This window comes from Rhagoletis pomonella, unplaced genomic scaffold (genome assembly GCF_013731165.1).
Source record: "Rhagoletis pomonella isolate Grant_MI unplaced genomic scaffold, Rhpom_1.0 Rhpom_scaffold_00004, whole genome shotgun sequence".
In the NCBI taxonomy this organism is placed as follows: domain Eukaryota; kingdom Metazoa; phylum Arthropoda; class Insecta; order Diptera; family Tephritidae; genus Rhagoletis; species Rhagoletis pomonella.
Genome location: NW_023458558.1, coordinates 82,348,812 through 82,367,497, shown reverse-complemented (window position 1 = coordinate 82,367,497; position 18,686 = coordinate 82,348,812). Strand labels below are relative to the sequence as shown.

Genomic DNA, 18,686 nt, shown 5'->3' with positions numbered 1-18,686 from the left:
GCCAAAATTGAGGAGAAGGCAGGTGGGGTGGTGAGCTCCCTGATAAGCAAAAATTCTTCAGGTATAAGTGTCACCGTTTTTGAAATATTTAAATTTTTTTTAATTAAAGAAAAATCGTGCCTTTTCATGTACTTTCTGTAACTGCATATACAAACAAGGCTATGCTTAGTAAATTTTTTTATGTCAAATACGTTCAGATAGTTGCTTCTCCATACATAAATGCAATGTAGTTAAAATATATTAAGGAACCATTATAAAATTAGGACTATATTGCGATTTTTAACTTTTTGATATTTTCTCCCCCAACTTTCCCTATCTATGGTCAAAAAAATGTACTGAGCTATAACTTTACATTGCATAATAAAGTTGCTCATTTAATAGATATTTCAGAAAGGTGCCACTCTCACTATTTCGAATAGAAAAAAAAGTTATAGCCGCTTTTGTGGGTAAAGGACTGAGACACGCTAGAATGTATTTAATAGATTAAAATTTAAGTTGGTCTTGTTACCGACCAATGACATGCTAAATAGTACAAAGGTACATTATTACTTGCTCCTGACATTATTTTGTGTTACTTACCGGAAATAATGAATGTGGATTTTGTGAAATTGGACCCTTCGAACATTATGTTATTAATACTATGACAGAGAACACGCAGTATACATCGCATTAATATGCGGATATTCACCTAATTTACGGAGAAGCTTGCTGTAATGCCAGAGCTGCTCAAAGACTCTATGCAGAGCGATACCCCAATCGTCGGGATCCGGGTCGTGAAGTATACGCCCGGACCCATAGAGATATATCTAAAGGTAAGCAATTTTTACACCTTTCTTGTTTGAAGCCATTCTTCTTTTAACTACCATTTTAACCTTTTTTAAGGTAGCATACCTGGAAGGCGTGGTGGCGAGACAGGGCGTCCTGCAACGGTAGATGGTAATGTTGTGTTAGAGGAAGTGGAACTAGATCCATCGACTTCAGGGAGAATGATGGAAAGACGGACTGGAATACCAAAAACTACAGTTCACAAAGCTTTAAAAGACCATCCCTACCAAATTCAACGTGTTCAGGCTCTACAAGAGAGAGATTACCTGTCGAGGGTGAGATTTTGCAGTGAAATGTTGCGATTGCATGTTTCAGACCTCAACTTTTTTAATAAAATAATTTGGAGCGATGAATCATCATTCAAACGTGATGGTTATTTTAATTTACATAACCTTCACAGTTGGCAGATAGACAATCCTCACATAATGAGATAAGATCGTTCGCAGTACTAGTACAAAATAAATTTATGGTGCGGTATTTTTAATTGTCAGTTATTGGGACCTGTGGAACTTCCGCCAACGTTCTACTCGTACAGCTATTTAAAGTTCCTTCAGGAATGGCTACAAACTCTTTTATAAGATGTACCCTTAAATCTGCGGCGAAGACTATGGCAGCAAAATGACGGATGCCCTGCTCACTACGGGCGTGAAGTAAGAGCTCATTTAGGCGAAACTTATCCTCGCCGATGGATTGGACGCTACGGGCCAATCACGTGGCCTGCTCGATCGCCAGACCTGAACCCATTAGATTTTTTCTACTGTGGCTGTCTTAAGGACAAAATTTATTCAAAAATAATTCAAAACGAAGAGCATTTGCCGGAACAAATAAATGGAGCTGCTGCTGAGATAGCCCAATTGAGTTTAAGATCTCTATAAGCGTATTTTCTTAAAAGGTGCCGAGCTTGTATTAGAGTAGAAGGTCGCCAATTTGAGCATATTTTATCAATAAATGAATAAATTTTTCTGCAAACAACTCATGTATGTTTTATTTCACATGAACCCATCCTTCACAAAAAATATTGATAGATATAGCCCTTGTTATTGACTCTAGTCCGAATCTCGGGTAGTAACATAAAATGATGTCAGGAGCATGTAACAATGTACCTTTGTACTATTTAACATGTCATTTTTCAGTAATAGGAGCAACTTAAATTTAAATATATTAAATACATTCTAGCGTGTCTCAGTCCTTTACCCACAAAAGCGGCTATAACTTTTTTTTCTATTCGAAATAGTAAGAGTGGCACATTTCTGAAATATTTATTAAATGAGCAATTTTTTTATGTAATGTAAAGTTATAGCTTAGTACATTTTTTTTACCAGAGATAGTCAAAGTTGGGGAAGAAAATATCAAAAAGCTAAAAATCCCAAAATAGTCCTAATTATACCTTTCATGAGCATGAAATGGTATTATAACTTTGGTCCGATGTTTGTAAGTACCAAAACAAATTGAGATAGACCCATTAAAATGTATACTTATATGACCAGAACGTCGAGCTGAGTTGATTTAGCCATGTCCGTCTGTCCGTCTGTTTGTATGCAACCTAGTCTCTCAGTGTTCGAGATATCTGCATCAAATTTGGTAGGTGGGTGTATTTTTATAATGTATTAATCATTTGTCGGAACCGAAAGAATCGGACCACTATAACATATAGCTCCCATACAACTGATTGTTCCGATATGAAATTTTTCGTTATAACTTCTCCATTTATGCAGCTACGAACATTAAATTTTGCAGTAATTGCACCCATTATCAACAGAAGACCTACAGTCACAGTCGGGTCACTGTAACCTATAGCTCCCATACAACTGATTGTTCAGATATAAAATTTTTCGTTATAACTCCTCCATTTATATAGCTAGGAACATGAAATTCCGCACTGTTTTCAACAATTATCAACATAAAACTTACAATGAAAATTAAAAAGATGGGGTAACTATAACCTACAGCTCCCATACAACTGATTGTTCAGATATGAGATTTTTCGTTATAATTCATCCATTTATGTAGCTAGAACCATGAAATTTCGCGCTGTTTTCACTCATTATCAACAGAAGACTTAAACTGAAAATAACAAAGATCGGGTTACTATAACCTGCAGCCCCCATACAAATGATTGTTCAGATATGAGGTCTTTTATCATAACACCTCTATTTATGCAGCTAGGAACATGAAATTTCGCACCATTTTCACTCATTATTAGCAGAATAATTACGGTGAATATAACAAGGATCGGGTGACTACAACATATATCTTCCATACATCTGATTGTTCAGATATGGGATTTTACTGTAAAACTCCTTCATTTGAACAGCTAAAACCGATAAATTCCGTAAGATATTGTATAAATAATAATGCAAAGTCTAATGAGGAAATCGTCAAGATCTATGCTGTATAAGCTTTATCTCCTATAGCACTGATTGTTCAGATACCAGTTTTTGCGATATATCTCCTTTATGTAGGAAACTAAACCCAATAAATTGTGTTACCGGTTTACATACCGATCACATAGCAGTAAAAATAACTTAAATTGTTGCCATATAAAGTATATCTTCCATACCTCTGATTGTTTAGATGCGATTTTTTATAAGTATGTAACTCCTCTATCGATGTATGCAGATGTATTCAAAATCAGTAATCTGTCAAACTAAAATTTGCAGATGTTCATGAAAGGTATGAAGCCTTCGGCATAGCCGAAGACAGCGCTGCTCTTACTTGTTTTATAATGGTTCCTTAACATATTTTTACTACATTGCATTTGAATATGGAGAAGCAACTATCTGGAAGTATTTTACATAAAAAACTTACTAAGTATAGTTTTGTTTGTAGATGCAGTTAAAGAAAATACATGAAAAGGCACGATTTTTCTTTAATTCAAAAAAATGTAAATATTTAAAAAACGGTGACACTTTTACCTGAAAAATTTTTGGTTCTAAGGGAGCTCACCACCCCACCTGCCTTCTCCTCAAGTTTGGCAGGTTACTTCTGGGACACCCTGTATATAAATACATATTTAGGTCGGGGATTAACATCACAACTGCTCTAACTTTTAATATCAAGTCATGAGGTGCCCCCACTCCACTTGCTCCTGTGGATATTCAGAATCGGCAGTAGATATGGACTCGCAAAATAATCTCTTGTTGCATTTATCTTGATTTTTGAGTCAGGCGAGAGTGCTCGCCCTTCTCTAACTCACAAAATAATCAGATTCTCTGAAACGCATATTTATCGAGAGTGTAAAATACTTTACCGATCCCTCAGTTCGTCCGCCAGGATTTTTTTATGTTTTCCATCATTTTCAAATTATACAAAATTAAAAATAAAGAAATTAAATTCTTCAAAATTGTTGTTGTTGGAAGTTGAAAATGAGAATGCGTTTGCGAGGTTCAGTTTTACATTTTAAAATTGCTCAATGTAAAATTTTAAAAATCTTTCCGTGCAAATATGTAGGTATGTATATCGAATGATTTTTAAATCTGAAATGTTTGTGCAAAGTTTTAAATCGAGCACCTTAATTTGATATATAAGTTTTCTCTGCCAGATTGTATATATATATATATATGGATTTATAATTAAAATAAAATATTTGTCTCAGAAAAAACATCGAAATAAACCATGTAAGATTTTGTTTGCAGTGCAGTGCTCTATAGTTTGCGCAATGATAATTGCCGCGATGTAGTCGGCGTATCCCACCAAAGAGGAATCTTTTGACATTTCCATTCGTAGAATACCGCAGTTCAATATGTCAAGTCCCAATATAGAGCCTTGAACTGCTCCTGCTGAAAGATGTTTAACTATCGTGCCGTCCGCTATTTCGTATTTGATCTAGCGGTTACTGAGGTAGTGCTCGAGAATCTGAATAAGGTACTCCGGTACCCTAAAGTCATGGGCCATTGCATTTATAACGTCACTCCGTCTATGCGAGTTAAATACCTTTTTGATATCTAGTATCACCAGTAGACATATGGGGCGAGAGAGATGATTTTCGCGCTCCGTGCTCTTGGCCGCTTCCGTTACCTCCTGTGTAGCGTGAATTTTTGACTTCCCTCTTCGGAATCCAAACTGTCTGTTTGAGAGGTTTCCGACAGAAGATTAGCCGAAATATCCTACATGCACAAAGGCCTCTACGATGATGGGGAGTGTGTGGTCCCTTTCCCTTGCTGATAAGCACAAGGTTTGCTATTTTCCAGCGGTCGGAGAATATTCTCGCCCTTAGGCCCTTGTACATATTCGGCAGGAGGTTTGGATGGTTATTAGCTGTGGCTTTTAGGACTTCTGTCGGGAGGCCATCTGGCCCCGGGGCTTTCCAACGTCTCAACCTGCGTAAAGCACATGAAAGTTCGTGCAATGTAAAAGGTGGAGCTTCTGAGGTATTGCTTGGTGGTCTACCAGGTCTAGGAGGATGCATAGGGAAAAAGGTATCAACGATGGCTTCGGTTGTCGCAGTTTCTCAGCCAGATTCACTTCTGAATGCTTTTAGTTCGCGAAGGACTACTTTGTGCCCCAAGCCCCAAGGGTCATTGTTGAGGTCTTCCCCCAAAGTCTTCCAGCATGTGATCTTGCTGAGCTTGATGGGTTGACGGCGTTCATGCTTTGCCGTTTTATGTTCCGCAATCTTCGAGACTGCGTCGCGATTGTTTCGAGTCGGTCTCTGAGCAAACCGCCTGAGGTGAAGACATTTCTTTCGCAATGCAGCAGGTTTGGTGGATTAACTTCATAGTGGCGTCGATAGCCTGCTGACCACTCATAAGAGTTTGTGATAGGTTCTCAAGGCCCAGTTTAGAGGCGTTCCATCTGGGTGGACGTCGTCAACGCTGCTCTTGGACCTGAGCTGCATCCTCTAGGTGGAAAGTTATATATTGATGGTCACTTGCTGTATAGTCCTCGATTACCCGCCAATCCCTGATTCGTGAAGATAGGGTTTCCGTTGCAAGGGATATATCAAGTATTGTCTGTCTTTAGCCTGGCCTGTGGAACGTGGGGACTAAGCCGTTATTCAAAATTACCAGCCCAGCTCTGGATACCTCGCCCTCCCCTGGGGTCGGGTCTTATTTTGCCACACTCGAGCGCTTTAGCGTTAAAGTCGCCAGCTACAATAATATCCCCATTCATGTTCCGGAAAACAAAATTTCTCAAGCGAAACTAAAACAAGCAAGCCTTCAATAGGTTATATGACACAAATCTAATTTAAGCCTATATATCAAGATGTTGCTTTTTAATAAGATGACTACATCATTTTGGGCACATGAAATTGGGCTTTGGGGCACAGCGTGCAATTCCATTTTGAACAAACTTCAAAGACTGCAGTCAAAAATTTTACGCGCCATATGTCGAGCACCGTGGTACATAAAAAATACGAATATCCAAAAAGATCTTAATGTAAATACGATGCATGAGGACATAAGACGGCTAAGCACACGTTACCCAGCACGGTTAATGAACCATCCAAATCGACTAGCGAGAGATCTTCTTCGCCTGAGATATGCAAGAAAACTAAAACTAAAGGATTTTTACGATATTATCGAATGATGTGCAATATAATAAATTTCAATACCCAACACTAGTGTCAGTGCGGCTCGGAAACTTATCCTTTCCGACCGAACACAGCCTACTGGATTGTAGTTACTTAAATATAGAAAAGTGAAGGCAGTGCGGCTATGGAATTCGTCCTTTCAGACCGCTTGCCCAGCACGATATCCAGCAATCCTGCTGCTCGGAATCTTGTCCATCCCGACAGTCGCATCAGCCACAACAACTGCAATAAAGAGTATATATATAAAAAATAAAAAATTTCTAAGCATTGCCTCAAAAATTTTAAATTTAATGGTGGTTTGTAAGATTTGAAAAATTATTGTTGGTTTCGAAAGAAAGTTTCAATAAATGAATACAAAAAAAACTGTTCCGGATATTGTCTTCCAGTAGCTCGTTTTTGTAACTCTTCTTTACCGATTAATTCTATACTGGTAAGAATATACGGAATTCTCTACTACTCATTAGCAGTAGAGAACAGGGCGGCGCATTCATATCTCAATTCGCCTCGGTAGAGAATTGTTACAGAAACGAGCTACAGATTGCTGAGCTTTGCCTGGACCTCGCCGATATGTTCGTTGGGTGTAAGATAATAGCTTACGTAAGTGACATCATTGATCCTCAACCAGAAAAAATCCACTTCCGGATCCATGGGTTGAATATGAAAGAATTGTAGATCGGGTATCCAGATAGTCACGGTGCCAAGGCGTTGCAGAACCAGGACTCATCTCTGTTTCTATTTTGCTCGCTAATTAGAACGATATCGACGCATTTCTCAAGTCGAATCTGAATCAGCAAGCTTTGTGCCGTCCTGCTTCGGTTCGAATTTGTTTGTAAGATAATCATCTATTCTTTTTGGACATTCAAGTGTTTTGCGCAATCGCGCTAAGTGTTTGTGCGCATCTGCTCGATTGCAGAGGAAGCACGAAGGTTCTGAAGTGCAGTCCTTTGAGTTATGCCCATCTACCCTGCTCCTAAAGAAATCTCGGCCCCGGTCGGGCTCTTTGCATCCGTGTCTTTGGTGTCAGTATCCTAGGCATTTATAGGACAGAGGAACTATTAATCTCCTGCGAATCTTAGAGCTTACCCAGCCGATCTTTATACGTGAAATGCATAATTGTATCGAAAACCTTAAAAATAAATATCCAAACCGTACAGAAAGAGGTCTTGGCAAAATTGAAGTAATACTAAGTAAATTTTTTGCCTATTTTTACCAAAAAGTGGAGTGCTGCATTGAAAGTAAAAAAAAGTTCTGTTTTTTTTGGCCATGGACGCTAAACAGTTTTACCCACCGTGGGACACCATGTTTGTATACATATATAGAGTTTCTGCTTTCCCGTTTTGTATAACGCAGCATGCGCAAGTATACAGTTTGTATAATACGAGGACTTTTCCTCACCTTTTTAAAGCTTTTTGAGGTTAGGCTTGTATGGGAGGTGTGCGTAAGAATAAACCGATTACAGCCATTTTAAGGGTGTTTGCTTTTACTAATATTATTATTATATATATGGAAAAAATTTAGGAGTCGTGCATTCATCGTTGCTGATTTTAATGACATTTTTAATCGTTTTTGAAGTTAGTTTTGTAAGGGAGGTATGCGTTAAAGTAAACCGATTTTTAAAATTTTGTGTATGTTTACTTAGTCTATTATTGCAAATATATAGGCAAAATTTCGGAGTCCTTTATTCATCGGTGCCCTGTTTTTTTTTTATCGACTTATGCTCTCACAGGTTAAATACGAAAAATTAAAGCCCTACGCCTACTCCTAATTTTCTCCAAAAAATGTATGGGGCTGCAGCACTCTGTGGCGTAACGCTGTTGGTGACATCAAGACATAGATATGCCACAAAATGGATGAGAAGCTTGGCCAAAAACTGAACAGAATTGTGGTTACGAACATCATTTTTATATGTATATAAGTATGTACACATGTATGCGAATTCATTTCAACGTTATATTTATTCATATGTAAGCTATTCATGCTAACAAAGAGCTTGGTGGCTCCTAATATTTATTCAGGTTGTGCAAGCACTCATGCCTTCAGCAGAGAAACGAGTTTATTTAACTCATTTACTTTTATTCCCTGATCTTATCGTCAGCTGCATTTGTGGGCTTCCTTAAGGTTTTTTATTTGGCCACTTTTTGGATATTATTTTTTGTTGTTGTTTGAGCTGTGCAATGTTTTAAAATTTGTGGCAATGCAACCAACCGTTGAAGACGTTGCTGCGCGCTTTTATTTAAAAAAATATATACGTATGTAAATGGATTAAACTGGTAGAAAAAGGTGAGCATAAAACCAATTCCCAAAATTTTGCATTTTTGGTAAAACGAAATTTTATTAGCTTTTTGTTGAAACCTGCTGAGTTTTCATACAAATACACAATTGCCAGCCCTTATTCCATACCTTATTATTCATATATATTAGCGTGGGCCGAAAATCCGCTTTTTTAGAATTTGGATTAGTAATAGCAAAAATATGATTCCTTATGCTTTAAAAACAATCTGTGTGAGAGATGATATTTTTTGGTCAATATCTAACAAAGTTCATTGTGGTCAAAATTTAAAAAATAATAAATACAGTAATTAATAATTTTTTTAAATAAAACTGCAAGTATCCTCGAAAGTATTCGTCCTACATAATCTGGTACAAGAGCCTTTTTTGTAGAGAATCGAAGTAAGCTAAGAAGAAATTTTTTTAGCACTTAAACTTAGATGGACTTGGGCGAACCTAAGATATTGACCAAAAATTGTCATCTTTCACACAGATTGTCTTTAGAGCATAATTAACCATATCTTTGCTATTACCAATCAAAATTCGAAAAAATCGGATTTTCGGCCCACGCTAATATCTATTGAAGGTATCACTGAATCCATTGTGGCCTAGTTTTCGTGAAATCTACGAAGAAGCAAAACTTATTGCTTATTTTTTTTATTAGAAGGATTACATTTCATACACTAATGGCCGGATTCACAGTGCTTAGTTAAACAATTGTTAACTTAACCACCAAGAAGTGTTTAACTTTGAATTTATATTCCGAGTCATATAGTTAACTACGGAAATTCATATCGCTTGAAAATATACAAATTCCAAAAATCACTACTTTTCCATACAAATTTGAAATTCATTCCACAAAAAAATATTGCACAAGAGTTTGACTATGGGGGCATACAGGTTTAAATTTTGTTAACTGAGCGTTGTGAATATCAAAATCGATAGTTAAAGTATTGTCAGTGGTTAACTACACACTGTGAATTTGGCCCTAAGAAAAAAGTAAAATGATTTTTCAAACAGAGACTTTTCGACTTTTCCATGTTAAAGCTTAAAAAGACAGTTAATTCCCAAGTTGATCAGGATCAACGCTGCCGTCTGTTTATGCCTTTACACGATATTTACTTAAACGTGTCAACAGGACCGTCGGCCGTCCTTATATAAGTCTATCAAGTTTACAAATGTGTTATGTTTTCCTTGCCATAATGAACGCCATAGCTTTACTTTCGCTTGCAACCAGTCTAGTCCATAAAAGCTCGACACTATATCCAACCGCGTATTCAAAATACATGTTTCCGGGGAAATTATTTAAAGCTATCTATGTAGTATTTCAGCGCATTATTCAACTAAAATTTATACACCTACCATTTAGCTTTGAGTGTTCTTAGCAAAAGCCTTCACTTATTTTATTTCATTTATTATAGTGCACATGTTAAATACAGTTATAAAAGGCATGCTCCCATAGTTAAACTCTTGTGAAATTAATTATTTTTTTCTTTTTAACAAATTTTGAAATTTGAATAGAAAAGTATTGATTTTTAGAATTTGTATATTTTCAGGCGATATAGATTCCAAAGTTAACTATCTTACAGTGAATATAAATTGAAAGTTAAACTCTTGCTGGTGGTTAAGTTAACAATCCTTTAACTAAGCATTGTGAATCCGGCTCTAAGCAATTTAAGTTGAAATACGGTCCCCTCCCTACATATATGTGTGTATGTACTTTACGTAATTTGGCTAAATAATTCTTTAATATTTACCCAAAATAGATATTAACAATGTCTCTTTATCAAAAAATTTGTTTCGCATAAAATTTTTGGAAAATAGGCCTACTTATATCATACACAGATGTATGTGTATTTCATTAGAAAATCGGAGGGTTCAGAAACCTATTTGTATGTTTCATTCCTCTCTACCTAAAACCTGAAATACATATTTATGGTATGTGTCAGGTTTATTCCTTTTTTTTTTGATTGTGGCACAGTGTAATTGAAATTACTTACGAACTTACTTTATTTCATTCATCAGAACACTTGGCCGGCCCTGAAACAATTAAAACTGCTTTTTAAAACCCTCCGACTTCAACATAACGGCTTAATTTGCCAGCTTGCCTGTCAGTACTAAACCCATAATTTGTTGCTTAGTTTAATGCAAACTTAACTTCATTTTAAATTTGTAAAATCAATATAATTTCATAAAAAATAATAGTTTACTACTTCCTTGCGTTGCAGTCGGCAAGCACAAATGTGCTAAGTTGTGTTTATTTGTATATCCATGTGCATTTCATCCATGTCTATAACTACATAGCCATATGTACAAACATATTAAAATTTACAAGAGATACATCCATACACATAGGAAAACACCCTTGAATAAATCTGCAATAAGTTGTAGTATTTATGGGTCTGTTTATTACAAAAAGAATTTCTCACGATTTTATGTTAAAAATTTATAACTATATAATATTTACACAAATTATCACAAGTTATCGCAACTTTTTGTTAAATCATTCTGGCAATTAAGTCCCTTTTCATTCTTCGTTCAGCAAAGAATGCTTCTTATTTGACAGAAACCGGTGGCAGGCAAAAGCGTGTGCATATGTACATACAAAAATACGATTAAATATAACTGCGGCAGCGACAATTTATCTTTGGAATAAATGAACCAAGCCCCTCGTGGCGAACAACCAAGCGAATTTTGTTTTAAAGTGGGATTTTGCTTTACATTTATACACACCGAGAAAAAGGTAACAAATGCAATTTTCTCAGAGCATTTTTGAGTTTTTTCATCTTGGCGATTTAAAATGTTTGAACAGGAAAGGTAGTTTTAAACAAATATCTCTTTAATTTAACCCTTAATTAGGCGCATAAAGAAAATCACACAATTAGTCGCATGAGGTCCCAGTGACCCCAACAAAAGTGTTGAAAAAAGAGTTTTCAAAATAAAAAAACGAAGTGTGTATAACCAAAATATTAAAGTACTATATTATCGTTAACTTAAAAAAAAAAACAAAAAAATATTTTTGACTTCAAACATAAAAAAATTTTAAAAATTTACCTCCCCCAAAAAATATTACGTTAGTGGTCGCATAGGGTCAGAACGCAAGACTAAATAAATAAAACGAAATGTTTATTGTCATGAACATTAAAGCTCTTTATTATAGTTAACTTTAAGAAAGAAATGCATAACTTTGACTTCAAACTTAGATACAAAAATAAAAAATTACCTCCGCCAAAAAATGTTACGTAAGTGGTCGCATGGGCTCAGGGCTTAAAATAGTAGCGACACATGCGTATACGCCGATGTACTGGCAGCGACTTAATTAAATACCCCGCGGGGAGTTAGGAAGCTAGAAAGAGCGCGAGCACGCTCCAAGCACTCCAAGACTTTTTTTTCAACTTTAAATGGCCTTGACCCTAATGCGCCTAATTAAGGGTTAAAATAATTTATTTATTTACATAAATGACTAAAAAAAAAATATTCAAACTAAATATTTGGAAACATATATACATACATACATATGTATGTATGTACATACGTATGTATGTGTGTACATGTGTTCATTCGCTGGCTGTATTTGAATGTGCAGAGATTTTTTTTCCGAGGGGAAAGCATCGAAAGCCTTAACCCCGTCCTGTGATCACACCTCCCAGGTGGGTTCCAGAACATCCTAGGTTTAATTGTCGTCTGACACAACATACTAAAATGATAATAAAAATTTTATTCTAATATTGGAATACCTGTTAGAGATATTGCGAACCTTTGCGAAGTTACAACGGTTGTTCGTCCCAAGTGCAGACAGGTCGTTCTGTATTTATCCCTTCCAATGTCAAAGAATCTGTTCACCGGATCATAATCTTCCATGCGCACGAACTGTCCAGCCAGCGCAATATTTTATTGTGCGTAACTATGTCCATGTCATTATAAAGCTCTTATAGCTCGTCAATCCGTCTTCTTTGGTATTTGTCGCCCACCAGAACAGGGCTATAGATCTTGCATTGAATAGTTGTCTCGAAAGCATCCCCTTCTTTTCCTGGTACCTCTCAACTATTGCGCTAGTCGCCATTGGCCGCGGGGTTGAATAGTATGATGCGTATTTATCTGCTGAAACGGTGCACCGGTTTTTCGCAATACCACTTGTTCCTCTTCCAAAGCTCACAGAAATGCTCTTTGGTCAAGGGTTGGGTCCTGAATAATATTACTTTTTCTCAGTGTATGAAATAAAATGCGCGAGCACATGCCATCAGTAGAGCACAGTAGAATGATGTGGTCAAAACTGAAGTAAAAAAATCCAATAATGGAATTTGAAACATACATACAGAGCTCTAGGTACATACATACATATACATATACCTACTTGTTGCTAAAACCGATTGATAAATTAACTTTTAAGTACCGACGTGTGGTCTGACAGGCACTTTGAGAGTTTCAAAAGATACATGTGTTAGCGAAGACGATCCTCGCGTGCTTCTCTCTACCACTCGAGCAGGCCCGCGGAAGCGTTTGTGGAGAGTGGCTGTATTGGAGGGTGCAATTTCGGTTAGTTTTAATTTTTATAAGATCGCGCGAGGTGTGTCAGACCACTCGGTTGCACTTATGTAACTTTGTTTGGTACGACTTTTTCTTATGATTTTCAAGAAAACGGTTTATTTGATTTTAAATTTCTATTTTCATTATTTATCTAGGTATTATTCTTAAAGAAAAAATAATTGTTTAATTTAATGTTAATGTTTAAATGTAAACTACTAAAACAAATATTTTTTCCCCCAAATGAATTTGAGACTGCAATATCTTATGTTCATAATTAGTAATAATCGTGAACATTTCTATATTTTGTTTTACTTATACAATAACTAGATGTATTACCAAAACGTAAAAAGTTTTCTTTTTTAAAGAATATAAAGAAAAATAAAAGTTTTCGTTAATAACGCTATGGTGGTCTAGCAGACATCACGTCGGTACTTATGTAACTAAAATAGCACGTCGGTACTTAAAGGTTAAATTAAAATATAACTGTACTATGCGTAAATAAGAATAAATTGATTAAATAATTTCAACGGGATGTCCGCATACTTTAAAATTAAGATACATTTGGATCAATTTGTACACTGTACATGGCGCGAAACTTGTGTCTTCATTATGTTTATGAATTAAATTATACAATTTACTTCTGAATGTTGAAAGATGAAATAAATTGGAAAATGTCAGACATTTAGCCGTTCCGGCAAAAAACTACTCACCACCATTGACCACTGGCGCCCACCAGCAGTCGCTTCTGCTTCCTTGTAGGCATCCGAAACTTCTACCGAGATGATTTACATAAAATCCAGATTGGCATGCAAATACATGAACGAATAGAACTACGCATGTACATCAAACAAAAATACTTTTAAGCAGGACGACCGTTCAAATACTAAAGAGCTTCACCGTTTCAAAGCGCTCAGCTCGTTACTTCGGCATCGTCGAGAGGTTGCTCCAATAGAGCCATGTCGAATGGTAGATATCGCCTTTAGTGGGTATGCACACTTTGTGGTGTCAACGGCGGCAAATGTCTGTTAATAAATTTATTTATGCGGCTTACATACTAATAACTTACTCATTTGAATGGCATTCTTTTCTTAACCGAGGATTCTACTGTCACTGAAATTCTAAGTGTTCAATAAAACAACAACATAAATACATATGTATGTATGTATGTGCGCTATAAGTACCCTGTAGTCAAATGTATTAGTTGTAAACTATCTCACAACTAGTATGAACCGCATGCCCAACTAGTCAGCCAACTATCTTTTTTCCATGCAATCAACTGGTATTTTCAACATGGGGATGTCCTACGAGATGGAAATTGTCAGATTTCGGTCAAAAATATACCAGTCTCATACTAGTTCAAAATAGAAAGAAAAATGCTAGTCCAATTATGGACCAAAACCACTACTTTGGGAGTCAAAAAATAAAATTAATGCATGAATATACAATAAGACACTTTTGATTAAGAACACTTTAATATATAACACCTTTTTATTTAGCAGCCTTAGATTTGCCAATAATTAGTGTTAAATTTTTGGAGTATTAATTGAAAGCAAAAATAAATACATAAATGTTTCAAACTTTCGAACATTAATTTTGAATGCATTTTTCATTAAATGTTATTAAAAGTAAAAGGTTTAAGGTACAATAAATACTATATTTTTATCCTTTTGAATAATATTGAATATGCAAAATAAAACATTTTAGTTAGAAATAAAACGAATACTTTAGTTCATTGTTGAGTGAACTAAAATAAAAATAAAAGGTTTTATTAAAGTGAATTAAATTCATTAACTTTGCACATTTCAGTCTATTCTTTTTAAAATTTTAATAATTAATGTTTAAAATTTGAGATTTTGATAAGAATACAATAAATAAATAATTCAAGCAGTTATTAAATATTCTTAGTTTTTATGTATAATTTGCCTTGATGATTAATAATAGAAATTAATCAAATAATTATAATCGTGTAATTAAAAAGAGTCAAATATGATCAAAAATATTATATATGATTAACATTTTTTAAGTAATTAATTATTAATCATTAAAAAGGTGGTAATATCGGTATTTAATCATTATTTTATAGGTCTGGTATAATTGAATACGTACTTGCTTTAATGGTTGACAATATACCCAAATAAAACTTATAATATTTTGTGTACTTTAAATATAATTAAACTGTAGAAGTCAAATAAAACAGGTCATGAATAAATCGTTTTGTACTGGGTACAAGTCTGGCCATTTTCGAACTAGTTCAGTTTCAGTCAGAAAAATGTAGTTGTAAACTAGTATTTTTCCTGACTAGTTTGTGGTTTCACTACGGGGTAGAAGATAAAAGGTTATTGCCACTTGTTCAATAGATCAACATAGAGTGCGCGACTCTAAGTTGGCAATGACGCACGAACTCATAGACCAGGTGGTTTTAGCATTAATTAAAGTATAACATTAGATGGCGACTATGAATTGATTTATATTGGGACTTTGTTCACTATCGCTAGCTGCACTGCCTACAATTGCATTGGGAACGGTGAAGGCAAAGGTAGTGCGTTTCAAGCAAGTCATGCCGTTTCGAAACCCATAACTTATCTCCTTGTTGATACCAGCTCAATGTTTGATATCAAGTTATAAATTTATGTACATATGAATGTATGTAACTCGACCAGCTATGGCGGATGCACCATTCATTCGTTGGTCACGTCTCTACTTTGCATTTCGAATGTGAGCTGTAAGACAAAAACGAATTAAACTAAAATATGTAACTGACATGTCATCGTGTGATTAAACGAAAATATACTTACTTATATACATATGAAACGTAGCAGCTTGCGATTAGTTTTAGGCCAATCAATGGGCACAAAAACCAATGTATGTATACATATAGATAAAGTCAGAGTCTACCTGAGTGGGCACACGTTTAAATATTTTTTTTTAATGCATGTACATACATATATATATACGTATATATGTGTGTAGGCTCGCTGGAATTAGGATCTAAATAAAATTGAAAAAAATTTGTATTTCAAATATTCATGCACTTAAGCCTTACGTTCAAATTCATAGCTTTACTTTCTTATTTTTAAGAAATTCGGTGAAAGCATTTTACAGTTTAATTACAACTAATATTTTTTCTTTCAATTTCAGCAAACATCTTTTCGTAATAAAGGGTAAGTTCGAGTTCAATCATATATGTACATATGTATGTATGTACATACGAAAAGCAGACGGGTTAACTGACCTTCCAAGTACATAGTAAACGAAAGTGAGCGAGAATAATGGTGACAATGAAATAAATTGTGTGGATTTTGTTCCCAAACTCATTTGGCCTTGAATACAAATCGCAATTCAGAACATAACTAACAAGTATCTAACAGAAATAAAAGAGAAGGAAAAATTAAGACGAGTGGCCTCGGGGAAAGTGTTAGACACTAATTCTTAAAAGGCTTACTGTTAAAAAAAAACAATATGCATTCGAAGGCTAAATATTTATGTCATTAAAAAAATAACTCGTAGAAAATTGTAAAAAGAGTTTTGATGTAAATATTCAAGCCAAGTTAAAAGTGAATAATATTAATATGGTGGTGGACATCAGAGGTTAATCCATATTCATCGCTGCATTTTCATGGGAAGAAATGCACCGATATCTGATGTTTTACAGAATTGTTTAGAAAATAAATAACCAAGTCAAAACAATAAAAAAGCGCACTAAAAAATCAAAAATTTATTTTTTGAACTTACGTATCCACTCAAGAGCCATGCTCGATTACTTCGTAATAAATCGTTACTGTGGTTGACATTACAACCTGAGAGTATTCGCTGAAAATCGAGTTGGTACAGGTGGTTTACGAATGCAATGTGTTGAGTGATTGACTCGGTTTTTCAAACCGGAGTGAGCCGGTATTTTCCAAAATTTCCGGCGGTTTCTTTGAAATCGCGATTTTTCGAATATCGAATAAGCGGAGTTTTGTTATGGAATAAAACGGATTTTCCATCTTGAATATTTTGCAACTGCATTTTCACAGCAACTTTTTTTTACCGAACATGCTCATAACCTACAAACGATCGTGACGTAGTTTTCTACGTTTTCTTTCGAACAACTAACAAACTGCTAACGACTTTTATTTCAAACTTTGTGAGAGCTCTTGGATAAACCGCCTCATGTAAATTGCCTATTAGTTTAATTTTTGCTTTTGATTTTGTGGAGTTGGTGGCTGGAGGAGGGGTGAGAAGACCACCGCTCAAAACGTTCTTTGATGTAGATTTCTACGACAAAAGCAATCTTTCATGTGATTTTCGACATATAAAAAAAGGTAGAGCCACATTCATCTAACCGATGGCATCTTATTCTTTGAACCTTTAAACATTAACTAGTAAACAAAAATGGGAACTCACTTTTTAAGCTCGGTAATGTTAAAAAAGAATAATAAAAAACTAAGCAAATATAAAATAACTAGCAGACCCGGCGAACTGTTCACGTTCATGATTTTCAGTGGCGCATTTATCTTCTAATATTACGGTTTGGTGTAGGGATGGGTAAATTCTATATTCGAAGCTTCGATATTCGAATTTCAATCGAATTTTAGCTCCAAAATGGCGAATTTTTGAAATCGAACTTTGTGTTGCTAAAACTCGGAAAAAAACGAACTTTTCTAGAAAATATCGAATTTCATCTTTATTTCCAAAAAAATCAACTCTTCATCTTTCTTCTTTCTGACTAAATTTGCCATCACTGTGTGTGGCACTCCATTTGTCTTAGGGATGTAAGAAAAAAAATACATGTTTTTCGAATTGATGCATCGGGACACAAAATCTGTGCCTAAAATGAGCTGTTATTCCAAACTAAAATTTAAAATTTTTTTTTGTTAAAAACTATTTTTTTGTTGATTTTTTATTTTAAATGTTTAGAGGCTTTTACGTTGGTGGCATGAAGCTGTTACCTGAGAAGACCCCTAGTAAAATTTCTCGGAGAATAATTTTCTAGAATATATCAATCCTCTAACGACCTTCCAAATTTGCGTATTGCGGGATTTCTTGATATAAGGGTCAAAATGAGCCTTTTCGGCGCGAGCTAATGGGTTAAAATGTTTTACAAAAATATTTCCCTTGAAATTTTATTATATGTTCGGTAATTATCTAGGTGAGCTTTTAACCCCCAAAATTGGTTAAAGTTTTGGAAAGGGGGTACCATTAGATGCGTCTGGACCCCAATAACAAGAATCCGAAAGCGGAAATTAACTTTTTTACCCGATCAAAAGTTATTAACCTACGAAGAAAGGTGTTCTCTGCAAAAGGTGTTCAGCGCCTTTTCTTCGCAACACAGAAAGAGAATTCTACTTTGTGAGGGTTATAATCCCTGAGTGCGGCCGAAGGCCGCCTATTCAGAAAGAAGTTCTGCGCAGAAATACTTCGGATTCTTTTTGTAGCAATACAGAAAGGAGAAGGAAGTGAGGGTTGCAATCCGTAATTATCTAGGTGGGCTTTCAACCCCCAAAATTGGTCACAGTTTTGGAAATGGGGGTACCATTAGACGCGTCTGGTC

The 18,686-nt window shown here is 35.3% G+C and overlaps 2 long non-coding RNA genes across 2 annotated transcripts in view; one reads left to right on the top strand and one right to left on the bottom strand.

The window, feature by feature from the left end:
• Window positions 1-16,621, top strand: part of LOC118738103 — a 64,753-nt gene extending 48,132 nt beyond the window's left edge. The window contains exon 3 of the long non-coding RNA XR_004992876.1: window positions 16,292-16,621. This is a non-coding gene — a long non-coding RNA (uncharacterized LOC118738103). The remainder of the gene's footprint in view (window positions 1-16,291) is intronic.
• LOC118738102 lies at window positions 12,178-13,895 on the bottom strand. Its single transcript, XR_004992875.1, has 3 exons — window positions 13,864-13,895; window positions 12,384-12,899; window positions 12,178-12,323 (listed from the first exon to the last, which is right to left on the bottom strand). It is a non-coding gene; the product is annotated as an uncharacterized LOC118738102 (long non-coding RNA).
• Window positions 16,622-18,686: the final 2,065 nt, after the last annotated feature.